Source organism: Penaeus monodon, chromosome 43 (assembly GCF_015228065.2).
Source record: "Penaeus monodon isolate SGIC_2016 chromosome 43, NSTDA_Pmon_1, whole genome shotgun sequence".
Classification (NCBI taxonomy): Eukaryota; Metazoa; Arthropoda; class Malacostraca; order Decapoda; family Penaeidae; genus Penaeus; species Penaeus monodon.
The window spans coordinates 4,759,813-4,766,906 of NC_051428.1; the positions used below are offsets into that span (position 1 = coordinate 4,759,813).

Below are 7,094 nucleotides of genomic sequence, written 5' to 3' on the forward strand. Positions count from 1 at the left end.
AGTGAAATAATTGGCTGCTCTTCACTCTTGACAAAAAAAATATATAATAATAATAATAATAATAATAATAATAATAATAATAATAATAATAATAATAATAAAATGCCCTTACAATTTTTCTACTAAAAGGCGTCTTTACTGGATTTAAAGTACAAGAAATACTGACATACATAGAAATACTGATAATACTAACAGTTAATCCCGTCCTTTTTTACAGGACTTAAACTGTGAATATCCTTTATTACTTAAATCTCCCTTTTTCTTGTCTTCTTCTTCTTCTTTCTTCTTTATAGAGTTTTAGACCTTTTTTTCTTCTTATCTCTAATTTCCGTCCGTTTGTGTTTACTAAGAAATACACGTGTTGGTGGTAAGGGAGAATAGATATAAATATTTACATTTGCAATCTATTATTTATTTTATATTGTTCACCAACATTTGAGTGAAACTACAGTATTTATAATAAAAATATATATGTATATATATATATTATAGTATATCAACAATATCTGTGAAGGTAATATATATATATATATATATATATATATATATATATATATATATATATATATTTTATATATATATAATATATATATATATTGAGTCACCATTCCTTACATATAAAATCCTTTCTATTCCCTGAGAGAAACCACATTTACCATGTAATTATGGCAACGTATTATTATTATTTTACAATATTTATTCTAAATCTAATTACAAGGAACGTCAGATTAGTGTAAAAGGGAGGGGAGACCATCAAAAATTCCCACCTTTAAGGATTAATATATTTCCTGCTTTATATATAACTATCCCCCCCCACACACACACACCGCTCCAACTTTACAGAATTATAGTTCGTTAAAATTACATTAATGTCAAACAGTTGTCCAGCGACTTATCTAGGGTAAAAGGGGTCCTTCAGACCTTACAAACTACAGTTGGTTTGTAGTAGTTATATTGCCCTTAAAATCAAGGTCAAACCTAAGTTCTTATCGGCCAGGTTTTGAAAAAAAAAATTATAATTAAAAAGATAAACCTGAACAACATTCATACTGCACTGTACTGTTTCTTTTTTTTCCTTCTTCTTCTTCTAATGGTTGTATGGTAGATGGAATGGTAGTTCATAGACACTCCACATGCCATTGAAAATATAGTATGGTGTTGGAACTTCAGCTAGGGGATAAGCCTTTCATGCTTTGTAAGGCATTATAGACACGGTGCTTTGGAGTCCTAAGGGTGAAAATCTACAGGTCAAATAAACACACCATGGATTAGAGTACTAGTGATACTGCATAATGGGCCAGGGGAATAAAAAGAAAAGGGAAAAGGGAAAAAAAAGGAAAGAGAAGAAAGGGAAAGAAAAGAGAGAAAAAGAATAGTAAAAAAAAAAAAAAAAAAAAAAAAAAAAAAAACATTGCCAGTGATTAAGAACTAAAGGGACAGTTCTGAATCCTGTGTGTCTTGAGTGAGCAGTGGCATGAACAAGCTGCCAAGAGAGTCGGGATGCTCGCAATGGGATAGTATAAATATAAGTAGTGGTAAGTGTTGCTGGTGAATGGCAAACTGAAACTGAATAAGTGAAATTGAAAAAAAAGTTGACCGCGTTCTTTAAAGACGCACTGTAGACATTTTCCGTCGTTATGTACATGTTAGCATAACTAAGAATTGTAGGATGTGTAGCTTATGAAGTATGAAGACAATTATTTATAGTACAACCGTTCGAAGGAGACCAACGCGAGAGCAGGAGAGGAGAGACTGGGTTCCTAATATTTTTCACGCAGATATGTACCTAAAAAATGTTCCTAAAATCTGGCATGCTGTCTTACTTGGCCATCCTACAGGAAAATACAAGGCGCGCGCGCGCGCACACACACACACACACACACACACACACACACACAACACACACACACACACACACACACACACCACACACACACACACACACACACACACACACACACCACACACCCCACACACAAAGTCGTAAGTTCTCATTAAGTATTAATTAAGGCATCGCTATTAAACGTTGTTTTGACCACACAGGCAAATTCTGTGAGTATTGCAAAACTAAAGATACTTAAGGGTGTTTTACAGATATGTGCAAACTCCTCCAGTTTTAAATATTAAAAGTACTTGACATTTTTTTTTTATGACGCCATGTTTCACTAATACAATGGATATCGACATTTCTCTCTGTTCAAAAATTATTTCACTGTCTTCGAAATGACAGACTGTGTTTGATGTGTTCTATTATGATTGAATTGCATTTTTTGACCGTTAGACTTGCTGACTGTGTGGTACCGTCAAACAGCTGATCTCTATTGTATGTTTGTGTGGTATCCTTTGCTTGAAAAAGGTGAAATGTTTGTTTGTATCTTTGCCTCGAAGTGTTACCGTTAAACTAGTTATTATTGTTTTGTATGCTTTTACATTCGCTGTATTTTCGAACTAATGAACAGGAAATTCGTCTTCGTCTGTAACAGTGTGACAGTTTGATATGTAAAAGTATACTACCTGGAGACGTTCTACACCTGCCAATGTTTTTGTTGTGTGACGCTCCACCCGTGTTTTTCTTTTCCCTTTTCTGGATTTGACGGGTGACGAAACCTTCCTGTGGCTGAGACTATTAATTCGTCTCTTGCGCCTCGGTCGTTCTGTGGTGTTAACTGCGTCCGTCGGCGATTGTGATGGCGTGGAGGTAGCACGGGGGGGGGGGGGGGGGGGGAAGACAAGTACTTTCAGCGCCCGGTTATGTGTTGTGTTGTCCCACTGGCCATATATCTTATAAGATATAAGGTATATGGCGTTCTTTCAGGGGAAGGGTATGCAGAAATGAAGGGGTGGGTATGGGGAGGGGGGGGGAGATCGGACTGGGCTTGGAGTTCGGCTTTGAATCTATTGAGAGATGCTTCCTCTTCGAATTTCTGCTGCTGAGTAGGCATTATGTCTTGGTTAATCAGTTTGTTGATGGTAGAACGCATCTATGTCTAGGTGCATTGATGTCTTTATATATATATATATATATATATATATATATATATATAAAATATATATATATATATATATATATATATATTTTTTTTTTTTTTTTTTTTTTTTGGGGGGGGGGGGAATACGCAACTGGAGTGGAAATACCTGACGTACCAGCGTACATTGGTCATAGTATGTACGATGGACATAACCATGCTTTTCTACCGCTTGTCGTGTTCCTTTGTTTTCTAGTTCGATAAATCTAGAATGAAAGACATGATGAGTCTCTTCAGGGCTGTGCATTTGTATGTGGTCACATAAGACCATCCTTGCCGCTGCTCTCTTTGAAGCAATGAAGCAATGGATGGTATTCAACACTTTTTTTTTTTTAGTTTAGTGAACAGCTTTACAGTATATATTGTAATTTTTTCACTTCCGACCTCTTATTTCGATTTGCTGTCTGCACTGTCGCCATGTTTTCACTGGTTACATTTATGCGAAGATCCTTACCCTGGAGGAGGGGTACCTTGGCTTTGGCGTCGAAGGGGTGCCCATAAAAAAAGGGGCGGAAAAAGGGGGGGGGGGGTAGCATTGACCGGCCCCGAGGCCCAGTTACCCTGGGAAAAAAGTGGGCCTCCCTTTTTTACCGGCTCGAGCTAACTGCCCGGGGTAGCACCGGGGAAATCCCCCATCCCCTGGGGGTAGGTTGCCCTCTGACTTTGATGACGGGTTTTTCGGGGCGTTTGGTTTCGGCGAAGAGCGGGTAGAAACAAATTCGATCGTACGGCGCTAGATTCAGTCCAAAAAGCTGCACCATTTTCAAGTGCTGTGATATTCAGTATTTCACCTGTGTTTTTTATATCTCTTTATTGCAAGGTACTTTTCTAATTATCATCATTAATTTTTTTTTTTCCATAAAACCCTACTTATATTTTTTATGTGTACTCAAATAGAAAAATTTCCCCTTGCGGAATTTCCCCAACACCACCACATACATATAGGCAACCATTTAAAGCACGGGACAAAAAACAAATTGATGTACAAGCTCTCCTTTTACTTTTACTTTCCCCTCTCTCTCTCTCTCTTCTCCTCTCTCTGTGTGTGTGTGTGTTTTGTGTGTTTGTGTGTTATCTTTATCATTTTCAAAACGAGTTTTTTTGGGTTATCTCTTTTTTGGAACCCTGATTTCTTACATAGATAAGTGGTTTTTGTTATTGGGCCCCACTTGCGAGTTTCCGGATCTAGGTAACGCGCTCAGTGTTTGGTTAATGCAGAAGTCAGACAGCGTTCTAATTTTGGGTTTTGATGACAAAATTCGTCAATTACAACTGGTTAAAAGCAGTGATAAGAAAAGATAAAGAATTTTATGGGCGTTTTTTCGAGAAAAGCACACAGTTATACTACAAAAAAAAAATGTTTAATGTTCACTAACAATGAAAAAACTGCTTTGATTTTTATAAACGATTCGTGCAGTGAAATTACTAAATATACAAAATACAAAGAACTGAAAAACAAAAAGCAAAAATGTCTGGTTTTTTTTTTTAAGAAAATTAAATTGGTATGGATATATCAGCTGATATCAGCCCCAAAGATTAAGTTCTAACTGTCCATTATCTTTGGGAACTGCTTGGAATAAAATTTTAGTGTAATGCTCCTCGTTATTTCGCGACATACCCGCTGTTTTGAAAGTTAAAAGAACCCATTTACATGGAAATGTTTGGTTTTGTATCGGGTGGGCCAACATTTGCAAAAAAAACATTTTTCAAATGTCTGAAGACTCCTACATCGATAGACAAAACCTTGGGTTGTCCTTCTTCAGTATTGCCGCAAGAAAAGTCACAATTTTCATTTTGGGTATGACAGGAATATTTTAAAAAAAAACAAAAAATTTACACTGTTTTGACCTTTTGTCTTTTTTTTTTGCCAACTGGGATTTTAAAAAAAAAACCAGTGATGCACAGAACTTCTTTTTCCTGCTAGATTATTTTTAACCCCCCTTTCCCCTAGACGGTTTGAATACAGGGTTTATAAATGAAAAACAAAATCCCAAGTCTTTTTGCTTTTCTTAGTGGATGGCCACCCCCACTTGCCTGGCAGTGTCTTGGGCTTGTCTGGAAACCTCTTTCAATTGAGGTTCTTGGGAATCAGTGCTTCATGAGGACACACGCGAAGAAAGTCAATAAACTGGAGGAAAAAATAACATTCAGTCATTACCTTTGCTGATTCTAAGTCTTAATATATTCTTCGTTTTCATAGTTATTCTGAAAGGACGTTATACTTCAAACTCATATATGAAGTACCTTTCGCATAAATTTTCTGCATTAATGATTATACAATCATCTTTGCATACTCTTGTATGAAATAGTCATTATCTTTTTATTTATAATATCGTACCTCTCTCAAATACATCACTAGAGATGTATGCTCTCCTCTGTTCGTTCACCATGTAACGTTACTGACAGTAAATCTCATTAGGAGTGTTATTGCTGATCAAGTAAGAAACTCAGTTACTCGAGCATATACAGTTGGTTTGAAACAACTTCGCCCGAAGGAGACAATTCCCACTTGGGTGTATTTCCCATTTTCATTTACGAAAAGAGGACCGCCAGAATCGCCAAAACAGGCACCCTTTGCGCTCTTGTTCTTTGACTTCTTTCTCCCAGCACATATCATTTGTGGGGTGATTGGAGAACCAGCTATTTTCTTAAGTTTACAGTCCTTGATGGGTACATCGACCTCCCTAGCAGCATCTGGGTATGCCCCTTTCCCGTTCTTTGTGTCTCCCCAGCCTATCACGGTCCCAGTCTCTCCCTCATACTTTCTGTTCGGGTCAGAAGGCAGACACACTGGTTGAATTTGCGGGTGTGAGTTAGATCCAGCGACTCCTTCAAAAGCAGGAGAGCGATGTCTTTGTTGTTATCATTAAGATCTTGAGGGACGTAATCCTCATGAATGATGTAACTTTCACATCCACTGCCCGCGTGGACGCCCTGTATGTCGTCATCCTCAGAATTGAAATTGTGGTTAGCAATTCCTACTTGAAATTCCTTTGCTGGTAAAGGCAGATCGTCATCACCAAGTAAACAGTGTGCAGCAGTAAGAAACATAGTTCCGGTTAATGATAGATCCGCCGCAGAAAAATTCATGTTTGTATTTGTTTGGTCTAAGCATACCAATAAGCCAAGGGTACTTGTAGTGAGGAGATATCTCTTGACCCCCTATGATACGGGCGTTAGTAACCAGTCCACAGCGACAAGAACCTGCAAGGACATGAAGTGATTGATTATAGAAGCTTGTCATTTTGCACACAATTTCTGTTTTTTTATTTTTTTTTTATTTTTTTTTTTATAGACTATGTAATTTAAGATATAATATATTTAATGTCTTTACTTTCTCGAAAATAATAGAATAATCCCTAAGGAAATTACAAATGCTGTTTACGACACAGCTTTCTTCAGTATACATGGAGGAGGTAAATACAGCTTCGGGATATGTTAAGACATGCTGGAGGCCTAAATTACAGCAGGATTAAAGCATCATATTTTGGACTTTGCCATCCATACCCATATATGTGTAGGTTGGTGTCTCTATACACGCCACACACAAATGGTGGCATTAGTGGAATCAGAACCCATGCCCACGGAGAAAATGGAGACAGTGATATTGCAACTGCATCGATGAGTTGATACGAGAAACATACAGGCTACATTGACATTTGTTTGATGGTTAATGGTTAATAGAACAAATGTGCTAGACGTCAAGGTCATATAGCACTAGTATTACTTGTTGTTGTAGATGACATAGTTTGTACTGCTCTATATTGCATGACTTTATCTCTAGTAATATTATATAATACATCATATGATGATATAATACTTATTAGTATTATTTCTGTTCATAGTGATACGATTTTCAAGCCTGACACAATGACATATTTTGCTCTTTATCGTTTATCAGTGATATCTTATTGATTTTTCGTGCGTAGCAACTATCGATGCAATCTACTGCCTTATGTCTTTCATCAGTGAATATTCAAAGCACTCATATAGTTTCATAGTAATACCTGCCCTCCCCACTTCTACTTTTTTCTTCAGGTACAAGGGGAGAGAGAAGATTGCAGATAT

The 7,094-nt window shown here is 37.0% G+C and overlaps 1 pseudogene; it reads right to left on the reverse strand.

Moving 5' to 3' along the window:
• Positions 1–5,309: 5,309 nt before the first annotated feature.
• Positions 5,310–7,094, reverse strand: part of LOC119568097 — an 11,483-nt pseudogene continuing 9,698 nt past the window's right edge.